Source organism: Megalops cyprinoides, chromosome 1 (genome assembly GCF_013368585.1).
Source record: "Megalops cyprinoides isolate fMegCyp1 chromosome 1, fMegCyp1.pri, whole genome shotgun sequence".
In the NCBI taxonomy this organism is placed as follows: Eukaryota; Metazoa; Chordata; class Actinopteri; order Elopiformes; family Megalopidae; genus Megalops; species Megalops cyprinoides.
This window is the reverse complement of record NC_050583.1, coordinates 9,810,233-9,829,566: the sequence shown is the minus strand read 5'-3', so window position 1 is coordinate 9,829,566 and position 19,334 is coordinate 9,810,233. Positions and strand designations below refer to the sequence as shown.

The 19,334-nt window shown below is 43.3% G+C and overlaps 1 long non-coding RNA gene across 1 annotated transcript; it reads left to right on the top strand.

Annotated features, from left to right (window-relative positions):
* The first annotated feature begins 823 nt into the window (after nucleotides 1–823).
* On the top strand, nucleotides 824–2,574 carry LOC118774446. Its single transcript, XR_005004823.1, has 3 exons — nucleotides 824–890; nucleotides 2,088–2,174; nucleotides 2,495–2,574. It is a non-coding gene; the product is annotated as an uncharacterized LOC118774446 (long non-coding RNA).
* Nucleotides 2,575–19,334: the final 16,760 nt, after the last annotated feature.

The window sequence follows — 19,334 nt, the reverse complement described above, 5'->3', positions numbered from 1 at the left end:
TTTAAGCATGAATGTATGGGAGGCCCTACAAGTCAAAGAGAATTTGTAAAGGCCTGAAAGACAGTTGCCTTTTGGAACAAATGCTGCCTGCACTGAGATCAGTAGAACAGCACTAGCTGGTCCATCCTGGGAGCAGGATGTAGCTGACCTGACCAACAACACCCATGCATGAGACAGTGAAGATATAATTGGATTGCTATTGTGGCCGATCATTACACGCTTTCATTGATACCAGGATAAAACATTCTTTCGGTGAAACAAGTCCAGACAGACCTGAGCTTACAAACACACACACACACATACCCCCGAAAAACGAAACACATTTAAAACCCATATTATGCCCACAGGCAGTTACACCCGTTCCAGGAATTCCACAATCGAGTGTTTACTTTCGTTTTGTCACAACTGAAACCAGAGCTGTAGTACAAAGGCAGCCCCTCAACCTGACACTGTACTGATAGCTCAGCAGAAAGCCAGACAGAGGGTTTCAAGCAGGTATGTGGAGATACGTGAAATACAGCGATGAAGCTTAAAATCGATAATCTTCTGATGCTTATTTGTTTGCTCCTTGGATCTATCAACTACTTTTTGGAGATTTGCAAATGCATGTGATTTCATATATTCTGATCAGCAACTCTATGGCAAAGACCCTGTTTGGTTTCAACAGCTGGCTTTTGTGCAATAATTTTTCTTAGCTGTTGTTCTTGTGCTAACAATTGCTCTTTTTTCTCGTCCAATACTTTTCATACAATGCATTCATGTATGTTTTCTATTCTTGCAGTATCTGCACTTTCACCACCCACTAATCCTTTTTTGTGCCGGGACACCACTGAAGAGAAAACTTACTGCTAATAAGTCTTGGGGAATGTCTTGGAAAAGGAGCAATTACAGTGAGTACTTTTAATCTTCTCACATAATATCCACTGCAGTTTCTGTTGAGTTAACATACCTTTATGTGAAAATAAACACAGTGTGCAAATGATTTTCTATCTGTACAAACGCTGTTTTTGGGTCAGGTCAGGTGTGTTCGTAACTTCTCTATTCTGTCCTCAGTCTGTTGTCAGGGTATTTGTGTAAAGAGACAATAACTCCAGTGATTCTACTGATTAATTGCAAATATAGGCTAGTCTTGGCCTTCATAGATAATGACTTTAAGAGGAAGGTGCATTTGAAATCAATTCTTTATTTTAAATTACTGGAACAGAAACAGGAAATCCATTCTCGTTATGAAACTTATGCAAATAAGTTAGCTGCCTGAGGGTGAGGTGGGCGGGGGGGACAACAATGATTCATTCAGCCAGACCTGCTCAAATTTCACTGTCTGGTTTAGGCTTCTGACTTCATAACTTAAAAAACTTTTCAATCACCGTGATTTATCACTGCATATCACTGTGACCAAATCTGCTATCATTTTGTTAATGGGTTACAGTCAATTGGTTGCTGCCAGTAATGGATCTGTCCATAGGTTTATAGAACTTGGACACATCCTGATCCAATAAGCACTTCATCCAGCCAGTAAACCCCACTGTCTGACACTGGCGTATTAATATCACCTGCCCTCTGCTTCTTTAGACAGAGACTCCACCTGCGTCTGTATGCCTTCTCCATTGACATTCACTGATGTGAAGTTTAACCATGAGTGCCACACTATCTGACATCTGTATTTGTAAATACTTTTGACCATTTCCCAGTGTTACTGATGCATGAAACTACACGGTCAAGGTCAATATAGTGCTCACAGCATCAAAGGGCAGGACAGTCTGAGTTTGCATGTGTGTCATGTAAATTAATGTTTATCTGTAAGATCTGATGCGTCATTAGTTTGTCAAAAACCTCTTCCTGGAAGAGACACTAACTTTTTTCCATAAAATATTTAAAATATTTTTTTTAGGTGTTTGTATAACAGGGGGGATGGGACTGTATCCAGACCTACCTGTATAATGGGCCAGATCTGACAGATTTTTAGAATATTTGGAAACAAGGGATTCTTGTGAATATTTTCACATTTATGTCCACCCCATTGTTTTTCTTTTCACCTTATAAAAGTCCCTGATTTTCTACTGATGAAAGTTTTGTTTGCTACACAGGATTTAATCCTTTCCGTAGCCGAATTCATTCAACCCTAGCGCGACTTCACGGTGAACCTCCACATACAAAACGAAACAGCCTGAGAGGTATGACACACCCCTGGTGTAATCTATCAATATTCACAAAGAGGATAATTTAGTGTAACATAGTGGAAAAGGAGCAGGGCTTGTAACCAGAAGGTTGCCGGTTCCATTCCCCACTGCCGCTGTGACATTGGGCGAGGTACTTAATCCAGACTTGCTTCCATAATCATTTAGCTGTATAAATGCATAACATGTAAAAATTGCAACCTGTATAAGTTGCCCTGGGTAAGAGTGCCTGCTAAATTGTCGTTTATCATTTAATATCTGCTAAATGGTAATAACGTAACATAATATGATGTTTGTAACACGTGTCCACCTCACAGCGAGGTATGCAGGAAACAGCGCCCCCGGTGGTCACCCCCCAGGGAAGGGATATAACAGGAGGAGATCCAATGTCAGCGAGAGCCAGTTCCATGAGAAGGGTATTATATTGCCTTCTGGTATATATAGGCCAGCTGGTGAGGAGTATTTGTGTTCAAATACAAATTCAGATGAAATGATTCTGTTGAAATGATCAAAATGCTGTTTTTTCTCTCAGATATTACAATAACCACATTAAGTACTGCATACCACTGCAACAGAATTAGTTCTCACTTTGTTGACAGATTACCATAAATACATCAATCTCTTTTTTATTCATTGCATTTCTGCACAACATCATCCACTAATCAGTTGCTAGTTCATCAAGGCAGCAAACTCCACTGTCTGACACTGGCTTATCAATACCAGCTGACAGCTGCTTGCTTAGCTGGAGACCCGACCCACATCTGTTCTTTTAAAAGCCTGTTGCGACCAGCAGTGTGGTGTAATGATAAGGAGCAGGGCTCATAACCAGAAGGTTGCTGGTTCAATTCCCAGCTGGGGCACTGCTGTTGTGCCCTTGGGTAAGGTACTTAACCTACCTCAGTAAATATCAGGCTATGCAAATGGATAAAACTGTAGCCTATGTAAGTCACTCTGGAAAAGAGCATCTGCTAAAGGACAATAATGTAATGTTTCTGCACAATAACATTCCTGACTTTCCTCTGGTTAACTTTTGTTTGTTTTGCAGACATTTCTCCTTCTATCCATTCAACCCAAGCATGGACTCATGATGCAGCTCCACATAAAACACAGAAGATGACCAGATGTATGACACAACCCAGGTGTAATCCACTCATATTCACTTAGAACGAAACTCCTTTTCATGAAAATATGTCTCGGATGCTGTTTCAAACGGTCTTCTATGTTACAGTGACGTTTGCGGACGAGACTGCCCCCGGTGGTCACCAGCCAAATAGGAAGTTCCATGGGAACCAGTCTCTCCATCAAAACATCACAGCACGTTCTTCAACACCAGTTGGTGAGGAATTTGTGGAATTTTTCCTCCGCAAAGCTTGGTACAGTGTTTTACCATTATGTGCAAAGCCCTGAGTCAAACCTCAAACTGACCTATGTCCCGCATTTTAACCTTTCACACTTCATACGGAACACTAATAGAAAATACATATAACTGTAAAATGTCAGTAGTGGGGGATTTACTGCAGAAATGATGATTTCTCCATAAAACTGTTTAAGATCAAAAGAGGATAGTGGTTCATCAACAAAATCAAAACTGAGCAGGCATTACAGGTAAATACAAAGCACTCCACCCACTAATCTTGGATTGTTCCACACGTGTATGGGTCAAGTTTGGAGGAAAAGAAGTTTGGGAGATTCTTTCAAATACAATAAGATATTTTTGTGATATCAATCACAATGGTGGAATGACAGCCCACCTCATGTCCAATTTTCTCCAGAAAAAGCTCTGATTTTCTATTCATGGAAGTTTTGTTTGATATACAAAAATTTGGTCTTTCAAAGGAAATACCTCTTCGACAAAAGGACAGCCTCATGATGAAACTCCAGATAAAAAACCAAAGCTCACAAGAGGTACGATGCATCCTCGCTGCATGCCATTAATGTTCACACAGAACTATACTCATTTGTATGGAAAATGTATCTGTTGAACATTGTTTGAAAGTCTTCTATGTTACAGTGAAATCTGAGGGCGACACTGTCCCCAGTGGTCACAAGTCAATGGAGAGGTATGGCAGGAGCCAATCACTTCAGCAAAACATGACATCGTGTTCTTCAGTGCCAGATGGTGAGGAGTATTTGTGATTGTTTCCACGACATCAAACAGCAAAACTACCATCTCAGACTGGACTTGTCTTGAAATTATATAAGGACTCATTATTGACTGTACAAATGTGCCACAAATACAAAAAGACTCGATGGATGTTGTCTAATACAAATTACCTGACCACTGTATATCTATGAATTGGTTATGAATCCCTACATTTTGGGTTTTGACAGCTATAAAACATTTACAGAATATTCTGCTAAATATGTTGCAATATGACCACAATCCCTCATCAACCATGAGTGTTGGCAACCTGCAGTTGGCAACATTAAGGGTTAATGGGCAGTATGGTGTTTAGGGAACCATTTCTGAATTGTGAGAGCCTAACTGTTGTTTGTTCCTTCAATAAAGACACAATAAGACATTAACTGTAACTTTTCAAATCACATGCCATAAAAATGAGAACCTGTTATAAATCTTGATGTGAAATCAACAACACTAGGTCTAAAGGCTGTTCATAATTTGCATTTAGTCGCTCAGCAGATTCTCGTACCCAGAGATACTTACGTAGGTTACAGTTTTATCCATGTGTGGATACACTTGGATATGTTTATGTTCCATTGTGCTGGAAGTCACTCGGGATAAGAGCGTCTGCTAAATGCAGTGTGATGTGATGTAATGTAATGTAATGTTGTATAGCTGAACAGTTACTCAGGCAGAGTCTAATCACAGGGCTGTTAAAGTGATCAGAACATCAAAGACTCTGAACAGTGTGATAATGCACGATTGCCCTTTCTTTTGACTGAGCATTTTGCCCTCACCACCGGGTAATTCTTGTAGAACATGAGAATTCTTAGACAAAAGTTTCTTATTCATTAACAAGCACAAGCTCTCCCAATCTAACTTTTCTCGTGCTTATCTGTTTCAGATGAAGCTTCAGGAGTAACACCAAATCTAAACCCGTTTATAACAATGATCGTAACCGACCTTCTGCCACTATCTATTATCGAAGGCGTCGGGTTCAGGAAATTCATGAGAAGCATGAATCCCGGCTACAGTATTCCGAGAGGAATAGAATCCCTGCGCTTTGATCTTGTCCAGCTGCATGAACAAGCAAAGCAGAAAGTGAAAGCTTCCCTGGATGATGTGAGTGACATTGTTCTGACATTAGAGTCATGGACAAGAGCCGCAGATACCTTCTTGACAGTACGTTGCCACTACATCGACCGTAACTGGGAGCTGAAGTCCCACGTGTTGGAATCGATGGAGTTCTCTGCAGGGCAGACAGGAGAAGACTTTGTTGACCAACTGATAAGAATTTCCAAGGATTGGAACATAAAAGAAAAGGTCCATGTTGTGGTTACAGACAGGTCTAAGATTTCACATTCGCTTGAAAGTGCAGGTTGGAAACACATCCCGTGCTTTGCCAATATTCTGGACCAGGTGTTCGCCGATGCCCTGAACGGAGACCCGGCTTTAGAAACACTCCAGAAGAAATGCAATGGCATTGTGAGGTTCCTCCACAGCAGCACTAAAGCTACGAGCAGACTCAAACAGTTTCCAGCTCCCTTGAAGCTACCTCAGCTTCAGCTACCGAAAAACTTGGACTCCAAGTGGAATTCCACATTCTGCATGCTGCAGACACTTTTGCAGAATCACGAGGCAATCGACAGTGTGCTCTCCCACGGAGGTGAGGACACTCTCTGCTTGAACGAGCGCGAAATGTCAAAAATCAGAAAGGTTGTGTCAGCTCTTCAACCTTTTTCAAGCGCAACGAGTGAGATGTCAGCGGAAAATTTCACGTCTGGTTCCGACATCATTCCTCTCATGAGACTCCTACCACAACAAATACAAGACCTTACACAAAAGGAAGAGAATACGTTTGCAAACCTTCTGAAAAAACATTGTGCAATACGCTCAGTAGACATTGAAGACAACTATAGGCTAGCGGCTAGCACATTCTTGGATGCAAGATTTAAAAACATGCTTCCCAAGAACATCGTCGATAAGCACAATGACAGACTCATCAAAGACATGCAAACCCTGGGCTTAACATGTCAATCGAACATCAAGGCCACTGCCTCTACGGATGACCGCCCATGTAGTGTGTGGGCACCCTTAGAAAGACAGTCCAAGTGCGAAGAAGAACTGAAGAGGTACGCAGCTGAAAAGACAATCCCAATAAAGGAGAATCCTCTGACTTGGTGGAGGAGCAAAATGGAGAAATTCCCACATCTTCACAGGGTCGCTCGCAAGTACCTTGGGATCGTTTCCAGCTCGGTCCCTCCTGCACAAGCTTCCTCAAAGGCTGGCAAAGTCCTCAGCCTCAGGCGAAGTCAGCTGGAGCCTGAGAATGTTGATGTGATGCTGTTTCTTAACAGCTACAACAGGTGTTTCCCAAAGTCATAGACTGACGGAGGACACAGGACTAACGAGGTACATCACAGACAGTAGGTCCTTACATACATAATGGGTTTAAATGAACATCCATTGCATTGTCTTTGTTATTCATTGACTTTGCATTGTTCATGGTTTTCTGTTTGTTTATCTGTTTCCTCTCTTTTCCTTCCTGAGGATCTATTTAATCTGTTTTCTTTTTTTTTGGGGGGGGGGGGGGGGGGGGGTGTTCAGTTCTGCTGCACTTTTGGAATACTTAATAAGCTCATATGCTGTAGATGCATCGTAGGGGATGGACAAAATGGTAATTTAAATTCACCGATAAACTGTCCATCATCTACCCTGTGAGTCCACGCTTCACCTAAGCAGGTTGCAACTTAATTAGGATTTTATTACTTTTTTTTTTTTTTTAGGATTTTATTTTACTTTTCAAAAGAAACTGCTATCATTTTGCAGGGGGTCAGACAATCATAAACATGTTAAATGTTAAGAATGGAATTATTTGAATGTTTAAATAGCCGTTGTATAAGCAGTACAGATAGTTTCAAGCTCTTTTACTATATGTAAATAAACCTCTCTTTGGGTTGTTGGTGTTAAACCCAACCTGCCTATGGTATATATCCATAACCAGTTACATATTTAATGTGCTCTTCATGTGTTCATAAATGTCACATCTTGTTGTAGAGGCAATTTTGTATGGGGAATATGTAGCCAAATGCCTGCCACTCTCTTGTTCTGTCACAGCTGATTATTATTTGTGGCTAATAAAATTCAGAATTGACTGAAATGTATCTTACATCATCTCTTGAAGGTAGATGTATATGCGTGAGTGAGTAATGGTTGCTAGGGAGAGCCTAGGGTTGTACACATAGGAATGGAACAGGGCAGTGAAAAAAACAACAGGAAGTATTGCTCAGGCAATGATGGACCACACAGCATTTGCACTTGAATCACGTCTGAATGACCAAATGCATCAGAACAGTGGCAGAACCATGAGACAAGAGATCAGCACTGATCTGATCTGAGAACTGTTTGGGTGTCCAGCCCTCCTGCTGGTGTTTGACCACTGATGTGCCATGACTGTTCTGGGTACAGCAGGCTAGGGATGCAGAGGGGAACAACTGGGGATGGGTACTGTTCTCTGCCATTATATCCTGGGTCCACCAAGACAAGACAGAATTATAATAACCTTATTCATGAAACAGTTTTCAGTATATGACATTCAAAACCATTTCCAAAATTGCATAGTTTAAAATACATAAATGCAATTATATGAAAAAAAAACTGGGAAGACAAAAACACCAGAACATCTGCAGTCAAATAAAAAGAACCGCACCACATTAAGAGTAAGTCAAAAAAGGTAAGTCTTTAAAAGTAATTTGAAACTGGATGAAGGCAGCCTTTCTAATGTTATCAGGCAATGTAATCCACAGTACTGACTATTTCACGCAGTGCTGTAGCGGAGATTCAGTGCTATTTTAAGTTATGGAGCAGTGGTTCCGGAAGTGCTCAGAAACCTGCAGGTTTTTTTCCCTCCTGCCTCTGAAAGTACTACTGGAGCTTTTGTGCTTATCCTGACTCACCGCTATGAAGATCCAGCTGTACTACTGGATAATGCAAAAAATTTGAGCTACAGGACAGAAGGCATCTTGACAAGAACGTTGCCAATGCAGATGACAAAATAATACAATATGAACATAAAGTAATGTCTTCAAAGAGGTCAAGTGTATTCAGCTCCCACCAGATCTATGGGTGTGATGCTCCTGTAACCTCATCTTTTTTGTTTCAAATTGTGCTTTACCTTCCGCAAAAATCTGGTTTTAAATGATATGCGACCAATGAAAATGTCCTCAGTGCTTTAGCGTTTAAAGTACTTTGTCAAAGTCTCTGTCTCACAGTCTTCGTAAATTCTGAGCTTGTTTTATTCGTTTACCACCGCCAGCCTTTTGTCAGAGTTAGGGCTGAATGATACATCATTTGTGTTTTTGTTTGGCTCATAAAGCCCGTTATGTTTGGGATGTCCATGCTGGCATTTCAGTGGATGTTTCCCCCAGTTCTGTCTCAGAAAGATTAAGCTGATTTGATCATTCTGCTGCTTTGCAAACTTTATTGCTTTATTTTTCTGTAACACGTACTTGCAGATAAATTCATAAGTAACACCATTATCAGTTGCACGTCTTTTATAAGTAATTACACAAAATAATAACACATAACAATATGAATATAATAACATAATAATATTTTCCACTGTCAGTTAGCAGTGGTGACAGACCATTATCACAGAGGACAATTTAAGTACCTAGATATTAATTTTTGCCTTTTATAATTTGAACAGCTTGTTCAGTTTAATACCAACAGTTGGCATTAATTGGTTTAAAGTTTACACGGTTTAAAGTAATGGCAAGCAATGTCTATGAGCAAATATCACTTCGTCATCTGGAGAATACAGCTACACCCAGTACAGTAAATGCAAGATAACTTTTTCTGTGCAGCAGCTGGTGTTGGCCAGCCCTCACTGAAAAATTAAATTAACCCCCACACACCTGGCGTTCTGCAGTTAATTTCTTCAGTATGCTGTGCTGAAAGACCCCGGTCTCTCCCTTCGGCAACCACGACAACTCGAAGGGGAATGAGCGAGCAAGCGAGAGAGAGAGAGAGGAGAGAGGATAGAAGAGAGAGAGAGAGAGAGAGAGAACATAACAAAACACCAACCCCATTTCTGTCTGTGATTATTATTAGAATTGTCCTGTTCTGTGATAACATTCCAATTCTGTTCAACATAATTGTCCCTTTTTCTTTTTTCTTCTTCTTCTTTTTGTGTGTGTGAGTGTGTGTGTGTGTCGCTCCCGTTCAGTTAATCATCGACACAAGGCGTTCCTCTGGTTACAGGCATTTATTTTCCACCTCCATATTATCAACACGCCGTGGAAAATGTCGTAAGAACTGAATAAATAAACAAACATAAACATAAACATAAAATTATCTTGGCGTTACACAGCACTTTCACCGAATATATTATAAATAAATGTACATACCTCATTGGCCGCATTAACTACAGGGAGGTAAAAGGAAACTTGACTCCAGTCTTCATTTACATTAACAATAAAGTAACGTGACTTCAATGTCCTCTCTTGCACCGGACTATCCACACGGAACGATACTCTGCCTCTCAAGCATGGTCAGGTGAAAATGTGTGTGAAAAACAAAACAACCCGACGCTACTGCGACAATAGAACATTAGTTCCGCTATGTAAACACTATGCAGATTCCCGTTTAAACATTTATTTCTGTGTGTGTCTGTGTACCTTTTAATTACATCTATATGAATTAACAAAAATATATTCCTTTATTAACGTAAATAATTCTTATTTTTTAACTCAAAATTATGAAATGAACTTAAACAGTATAACTGACTCTGATGGCAGCTACAGTGTGTGTGTGTATGTGGCTTTTGGCAATAATGTTGTTAGAACGTTCATGCCAATAAAGCTTTCTTGAATTGAATAGAATTGAATTGAATTGAGAGAGAGAGTAAACTACTGATTGATTATGGGTTTGCTTGTGCCTCTGGGTGAGTGAGAGAGCTAGCCTGTGTGTTGGTATAGCCTACATTGCATGCTATTGAATGATCCCAGGGGGGCATGTGAGTGTTGTGTGCTTGAGTGAGGGACTATTTGACCACATAAATGGGAGATTAACAGTGTGATCCACTATGAGAGAGAGGAGTTTCATAGATTGTTTATTCAACCTGCAAAATCCAACCAGGGGACTATGGGCCTGAGCGTATGATAGATGTTCAGTTGGTCCACCAATATTGATTTTAAACAGTAGTTTATTGCATCTTGCATTTTATATGGACCCAAAACATAAGCAAAATAGAAATCTCCATTTGTCTGTATACTATATGGTGGAGTCTAAATCTTTCTTGTTTTTTTAAATATATTACGGATAAATAACAGTGAAGCTTCACAGAACTCATAAAAAACCACTCAGAATAATGACAGGAGTACAACTGGCTCTCGTGTATGTGCAAGTGATTTAAACCTGGCGCAGAGTGATACGTGCGGCTCTCTGCAACCCCCACCTACAGTAAATTGTGTACGTATCCAGTTTCTGCAACTAATTTTCGGCTTTGACCGGAGCAAAGTGGCCCGCAAATGAAAGTGCCCTAGGCAAAGGCGCGCCAGCCTCGGGTCGCATCAAACCGAGCCAGCTCTGCAAATGCGGCTAGCTCAGTCAACCTTGCGGTGATGGGATTGATTGACTCGCAGATTTCCGTTGTCGGGTCGAAATTGGAGAACTGGAGCAGTTAAAAAAAAGAAAAAAAGCCCATGGACGGAGCTTCCTATAAAAGAAAGATCGTTATTTAACGCCCTCCAACGTCATTGCAGTTTCATCTTAATTATGGAAGACGCATTTAAGAAAGTGCTGCTTATTTTTTGGCCACCAAAAATCCAGTGAAAAGTGAATTTACCGTAGACATGAACAGCAGGTTGAACTCGACAGATGTTCCGAAATGTCAGCATCACACGCGCCAATGAAGCCAGTTGTCTGCAGGCAGCGATGTGCATTAATGGACACTAGATGGCAGCAAAGGGCCGGTGATAATGAAGTGTGGCAAATCCGCAGCTCTTAAATTCATGGAACTTATTACCAGCAGATTCTGAGTAACCGGGGTGCGAAGCGGGGAACTTATTTCAGACAACGTTCCTGATCTTGTGATATCAGTGTTCTCGAACTGTGGTTTCCAAGTGGCTTATCATTCTTATACTGACACGTACGGATTCTTACAGGGTTCACACGTTCTTTCATCCATTCATTCACTCTCACACGCTTCCATACACAAAGACTAACATCACAGTCTCGTCAGCATACCCGCAATGGGTCCTGAAATAAGTTTCACGGTGAGCTTAGAACATTCGCTCTGCTGTGGGTGCATTACCGGAAAACCTGAACAAAAAAATAACACAAAAATGAAAAGCCAACCGCGGTGTCGTTAACCATGACCAACCGTAAAATGTTATGTTGTCTAAATTTAGAGTTTAAATCAGATTTGGCTGCTTATCCCATTATGCGTCCGGAGAGAGGTGCCATTCCGCCCGGCGCAGCTTGCCCGTTCTGATTAAAACACTCAAACAGCAGGTGCATCGCATTAACTGCTTGCATTGCACTAGGAAAACGGCACCGGGAGGAATGGATGCAATTTGGCTCCGCTCTGCAATTCAGAGCTTTCAATTCGCAAAGAGCTTCCATCGGGCGGTTCATTGTCCCCCTCTAATAAAGCTCTCAATGCCAATGAGCCTCTTTCGTCCAGTCCCCTGCAGTCCGCGGATGTGAAAACAGAATTGATTGGCTTTGCTTCCTGCCAGCAGCAAAAAAAGAGACCCACGGAGGGTTACCTGGAGCTCTATCAACGCGTGTACAATACAGTACTTTATTTATTTGCTTAGCAGGTGCATTTATGCGGGGGAGAAGGGGATTTAAATACAGTTCACGTGTCACCCATTCAAACAGCTGGATGTTTACGGCAGTACTTGAGGTTCAGCGCCTTATTTAAGGGCGCCAACAGCGACGCCTCAATTGGGAATCAAACCTACACCCGTCCGTTTCCGAGGCCAGCGCGATAATGGCGGTGTTCTGCTGGTGTTGCAGCTGGCTGGGAGCTGGACAAGGGGAGAGAGGTAAGGATGCCTGGCTGGCGAGGGTCCGAAACTCAAAATGGGGCATCTGAGTGGATAAGTGGCGTCTAGATGTACTGGGCTTTCTGCTTGCGTCATACACAGCTGTTATATATAGACTTGCGTTACATCCATTTCATGCTCTCGGTGAAGTCCCAGATGTTGAATTGACCATAAATTATACAATGCGTAAAATAAAGAAAAAATATGTAACATTAAAATGTATTGTATACCTGGTTACGACCAGCTGTTAAGCAAATGTTATGAGATATGTTAGCAAAAGAAGCACGGGTTCCGATCATTGTACTAAAACAACAAAAAAGGAAAACTGCTCTCTTTTGCTGGCATGTTATATTTTAAATGTGGATGCAGTTAAAGATGCGTTTTTAGTTATTATGAATTCAGAAACAGTCAGAAACATGCGTCAGTAGCTTATTTCTAAAGAAATCTGAAGAAGTTATCAATGCCAGTTTTACAGAAGGCGTTTGAAAAAAAAATGCCCATACCTGCTTCGTATAAACTAGCAACCGTATACATGCATGGAGTGAGTTAAGATATTGTTTCAAATTTCGGGTGGATGGTTGCAATCATGAAGCAATCACTGCAAGCACACCTGTGGATTTTGTACCTGTGCGCTGACAAAGGGAAGAGTGACACCTTAGAGCCCCCTGTGGTCATAAGTGGAATTACAGTTGAAGGTGGCATTCCCCAGCGACTACCTTGGTGGCCATGCCCACCATAGCATGCAGTCCAGAACTCAATGACTGTACACGCAAACTGGATTATGGGCCAAAGTTCAGAAGGAGAGAGACTATTAACACCATGTTCTCTAGATTAAGTTGTGCTATCAATAATAATGATAGTAGTAATAATAATAATGTGCAGCACAGCGGTAAGGAGCAGGGCTCGTGACCAAAAGGTTGCTGGTTTGATTCCCTGCGGGGGGCACTGCTGCTGTACCCTTGGGCAAAGTACTTGTCCCAGAATTGCCTCAGTAAATATCCAGCTGTATAAGTGGATAACGTGTAAAAACTGTGATGACTGTAAATCGCTATGGATAAGAGCATCTGCTAAATGACAATAATGTACTACAGTTAGCAAACTGTTACCTGGCGGTCACGGGGTTAGTTCTCAGTTGGGCTGTGGGACCCTCTAGCACTGTACCTGATATGAATTGCCCCTGTACATACCAAACCATGTAAAACAGCCATATTTAAAGTGCAAGCTATTAAAGTGAGCCGTCCTGGACAGGGGGGAAATAAATCACATAATATGCAGACTTGCTCCACTTTGATTTGTGTTCATGAAAATAAATCAATCTGAGGGGCTTATTTACACCAGAGTGCATAGCATAGCGGTGACACGTACAGGATCTCTAAATGGGAGCACCGAACCAAACAGATGTTCTGAGAGGCAGAGGGAAAAGCACTGTGGGTAAAAATAGCTAACATGGCAAGCATGCTGCTCAATGCTGACAGCACGCCTGGAGCAGGATAGCCGTCCTGCGGATGGTCAGTTCCAGCCCGATGGCCTGGATTAGGAGAGCCGCAGGCGGGCTGGGACGAGGTGCGGGGGGGATGTTCTGTCTCCCCATCCCCCTTCCCCCCGCAGACAGCATTGTCAGGCAACGTACCCACAATAGGCCCCTTTCTGGGCCCCTGCGGGCTCTATTGTCGTAGGCCGGCCCCCGTGAGAGCTTGCCACATTTCGTTTGCATTCAACTGTCCCCGCGACACAAAAGGACACCTAACGCTGCCTCATCCACCCCCCCCCCCCCCCCCCCCCCACCAGCCCCCTCACTTCCCTCCAACGGTCACCCCTTGGGTCCAAGTACAGCTGCTGCAAGGGCATTTTCAGACTAGTCTCTTACAAACACTGATGTTTGTGGGAGGGACAGAAAGGGCATGAGCACATCTCAGAGGGCTACATGGGGGAATATCATGGACCTAAAAGGTGGAGGGAGGGGGGGGGGGGGGGGGTTAGTGTGGCATAGCAGTAAGGAGTAGGACTCGCAACCTGCCTGTTCAATTCCCCCACTGGGGCACTGCTGTTGTACCCTTGGGCAAGGTACTTAACCCAGAATTGGCTCAGGAAATATCCAACCATATAAATGGGTAACATGTAAGAAAATGTAACCTGGATAACCTGGTTCCATTCCCCACTGGGGCACTGCTGTTGTACCCTTGCGCAAGGTACGTAACCTACCTAATCTCAGTAAATATCCAACTGTAGAAATGAATAAAACTGTAGCCTATGTAAGTCACTCTGGATAACCGCATCTATTGTAACAATGACATAATGTAATCATTGTAGTCTAATTAACAGACTTACAGATTGCAGAAGTGAATTAACAAGTTTGCAGAAATGAACCGAGATAAAACTGACAAATGCGTTTGCAGAAGAAGGAGCCTGTGGCTCCAGGCACAACTGGCCTGAAGGAGAACATGTGCCTCGTATTTACAGGAAAACAGAGTTGTAGGTCCAGCTCGGCCACACCCCCACCCCACACTCCCCACTCCCACACTCCCCAACCACTGCCAACCCACACACTAACCGGCAGAACATGGCTTCCATTGTTCTCCGGGTCAAAACTCCTTGTTCTTCCTCTCCACAATATGTACTCTCTTCTCACACCGCACACAACGCAAACTGTTCTCAGCCACATCCCTGGCCCTCACAAAGAGGGCACTGTACTGCGGCCTGGCGGGCACCCCCTGCCCCCCCCACAACTGGATAGTTTGGCCCAGATGGATATCGACCGCAGGGAGGAGAGGGACGGGATGAATGAGGGACGGAGAAGAAGGGCAAAAAAACAAAATACAAAACGAGGTATCACTTTCATAGTTTTCACCACTCCTCAACCTCCTGTCACACCAAATTCGGACTCCTGGTATACACCCGCAGTTTTGACGTTCTTACTCAGGACCTGGTGAGGAGTCGAATCCCAGTTGCGGCCCATCTGACGAGCAGGAGCGGGGTGGATATTAACTCCAGCCCTGGTCTGTTCAGTGCGGCTGCTTCTGTGGGTGGTAACAGGGCTGTTGTGTTGGGAGAGTGAGAGCAGGCACGTGGCCGAGGGCTGTCAGAGAGGCCTTTTGACCCGGGAGATTTGCAGAGCAGACGCACGCTGTGTGTGTGTGTGTGTGTGTGTGTGTGTGTGTGTGTGTGTGTATTCAGTACACTCACCTTCACAATGGAACACCTGGCATCCACGTGGCTCAGACCTCCACCTCCCAGCATGCAAATGGGCTCATCTGCAGTGGAAACCTCCCTCCACCCACCCGCCATCTCTCACACAGATAAAACCCGCTTACACCTCTCCGCTGATTACAGGCACAGCTGTGCTGCAGGGGAGATAAGAGCCGAGAGGAAACTAAAGCCGTGAATCATCGGAAGGCCTCTTAGTCAGGGAAATCACCCAGCGCTATTCATGAGACGGCACAAACGGGCCAGCGTGGCCTCCCTCGCCCTCTTCATTTTTTCCCAGCTTCCCCTGCGGCAGTCTTCACAACTCCTCCTCTGCTGTTAAAGCCGGTAGAGGGGGGAAAAAAAAAAAAAACAGTGCCTCTGCCAATACCTCCCTGCCTCTCTGCACATTTGTTCTCCAGAGCCAATTCATCATGACTACAGTCATAAGACATGACAGGGTTTTGTGAGTGTTTTTTTTTTTTTTTTTACGCAGCATAAAAATCAGCTTAGGAAATACCAGCGCAATATCACATTTCTTTTTGTAAATCATCCCAGGACTAAAGAAAAAGAAAAGGAAAGGTTAAAAAAAAAAAGAACCAAAAGAACCCGTCTGTCAACACACGAGAAACACCTATAGTGAGGGTAAGCCTGGCCTTGGGCATGCTTAGCATTCAAATTACTGTTATTCATTCAAACACAAAATGACGCATGTAAGCATTTTACAATGAAACGGTCTTCCCACAGTGACAGACGCAACCCCAGGAAGAGGGAGTGCACCCAATGAACGACTCTGCCTCTCACAGTTTAATATTACCAGTTTTTCCTTTTATTGAAAAATATAGCTGTTATTTGGAAGAGGAAAAGTAAAGAAGGAATATATATTTTTATACAGAGTCAGAGAGAGAGAAAACAGGGAGAGGTAACATCCCGTATTTGGCATAAAACAGCCACAGAAAAAGAAAAAAAATAATAATCTACAGTTGAAAAGGTTTCAAATCTTCTTATCCGCATTTTCATTTTTTTTCTCCCAATCTTTCACACCTTTTCACATAAACCGCAGGCACTGGAGTGGGCATTCAGACAGCTTACTGTAAGTGAATCTTTCCCCATAGTGTTACAATGGTGCCACCAGTCATGGTTCTACCGCTGTTACACAGACAGCAGGGTATAAAGTTAACTTGCATAGCAAAAGCAGAAGTCACTATTGAATGTGCCGATGCAGTGATGTCACAGAATAAATAAGACCCTCCGTCCGATCCTGTTCAAACGCACAACACACTGTACTCTTCCCCCCCCCCCCCCCAAAAGTGCAGTGCGGTCAGTACAGAGTACGGATGAGTTTTTTTCCCCCTCCCCCTATCCCTCCCACAGTTCATTCTACCCTGAACTCCATCAAACAAGTTATGAACTACAAATGAGCTGGAGTTTTAATTAAGAAAATGAAAAAAGGCTTACGTACGTACCCAATTTGTGAGTAATTTCCATAATACAATGCGTTTGCCGCTCTCTCCATTCTTTTAATTACAATTACAGAGCGATTACAGGGATTTACCTTTCTAATGTCTCTGCGCAAATTAACTGCAGGCTCGGAAACATTAGCGTCGCCGCCGAATCGCTGACACATCGAGCCCTTGCCCTCCCCTCTCCCTGTTTAAACCCATATTAGTGCGTTTAACACAGTCCCAGACTAATGACGGCTTTGTACAACAGAGGATTGAGGTGACATGAAAGAAAAGCTGAAGACACCCACGCATTTGGCACATTTTTTCAGTCTTTTTTTTTTACACTCACTGCACGACATCCATGGCCGTATTTTAAACAACCATATTACCATCTCTACATAAGCTCACTTCGCTCCCTGACTATTGACCCTGTGACGAAACCTGTCCCAGCATGCTCCTCTGCTCGAACCTTGGCCCTCGTTAGGGGCGCCCCACACTTTGACAGCCGAAGGTCATCCCCTTTCTCTGCTCGCCAGCCAACACTTTTCCTTGTAAACAACACCCCCCCCCCCCAATATGGGCTTGTAGTGTGATGTTTTACTCATTGGCTGATGCAGCGCTGAGCCCTTGGCCCCTACTGCGATTGGTGCAGAGAGTCAATGATGAGACTAGTATGTGGAGAAGAGCAGCATATCGGGAGAATCCCTCATCTCAAACCTACTTGCTTTTGGCACCCAGGCACTGTTGGAAAGCGGAGGAGGCACCCGAGTCCCCAACACGGAGGGATCTGCAGCCATGGGCCAGAAAACACAGGGAATGACAAATCTCCCTCATCTCTCCCTGATCAATGTTAACTTCCTCTCAAAGCGAGGGGCCGGCCATAAATTTGCAATAATCCGGGCTAAAAGCAGCAGAGCAGGCAGGTTTTTCCTGTCTCTCGGCTCAATGTTCTGTGTGAGAACATCCACTGAGCAGGAGAGAAAAGTAACACAGCAAAGACCGCTACCCCTTATGCTATGGAAGCCCTGCTGGAACCAGGCTGGCTCATTATAGCCCTTTTTCCACTACACAGCTGGAGCCTGGCTGGCTCAGTATACCCTTTTTCCACTACAGAGCTAGAACCAGACTAAAAAACTCCTACTGAGGAGATCAACAAAGAGGAAACCAAGGAGCACACCAGTATTACCGATCACAGCTCAGAGCCAGAGGTAAACAAGAGAAATATTCAGCATAGTTTTTGTTATTGTGTAACATATATGTTATTATATTGATTTTTTTTCCCGCGGTCAGCCCAGGCAGTCACCTCAATCTGAGCAGACTCCAGCATTCCGCGGGACACGGTGTGCTTCAGGTGCGCCTGTTGTGGGTAACACAATACAAAATCCATTGTGCTGTACCTAGCCAGCCGCCCTTGGCTCTGGCTCTGCAGCGGCAAAGGAGCACAACCAAGGGGTCACCTAATTGGAGGAGCGCTGCCTTGCATGGCTAGTATCCCGACTGGGCCCCTCCTCCTCCTCAAACTTCACTCTTCCTCTCTGCAAACCTGCACTTACCGGCGTTCTGTGACAGACACACTACATACCTGTATTCCTCACCGCATTACCATCCTGAGCCCCAGTATTAGCTCTACCAGAGAGGGCGCTATTTCAAGGTGCTGAGAAAGGCCACATTTTTTTAAAAGTTAGTTTGCTTCCTTTGTCTTATGTTTTACAACTGGAAAAGGAAAAGAGAAAGAGAACAAAAACAATCAAAATGTACAGCTTAAATCCTCGTGTAAACCTTTACAAAAGTTAGCGTTTTAGGGTGTTATGTTATCAAAGCACTGGCACCATGTGGTTGCAGCCAATAAGGTCCAAGTGAATCTGGTGTCCCTGTGGTTCCGTGAGAGGTATGTTCACTTGAACCACAGATGGCCATGTGCTTATACACACACAGGTTCAAAGTCCCTTCACATCTTGAACTCCAGTCCTCTTGTAGGGTAAGGCTGGAGTTGAAGTGTTGAGTACCTTAGACAATACGGTTCACAGAAATAATAATCCATAGACACTGAAGAAAAAAGAATCCCTAAAACCAGATGTTATGGTGCAGGACAATTGGTGAGTTTTGTTTTGGGTTCCCTTGTAGGCAATGCCTTGTGCATGCCAATGAAGCTGGGCGTAGCCAAGGACTCAGATTCCCAGAATGCATGTGGTATAATCCTCAGTTTTTCTTCAAATCCTGCCAGGTGATCAGGTTAGGGAGAGGACAGACAGTAGCAATGGTAAACCATAAATTTCCACCACATTAACCACTAGTAACTTAACAACAGTATGTACATAAAAGAGCCAAAGATGAAAGTATGAATACAGGAACC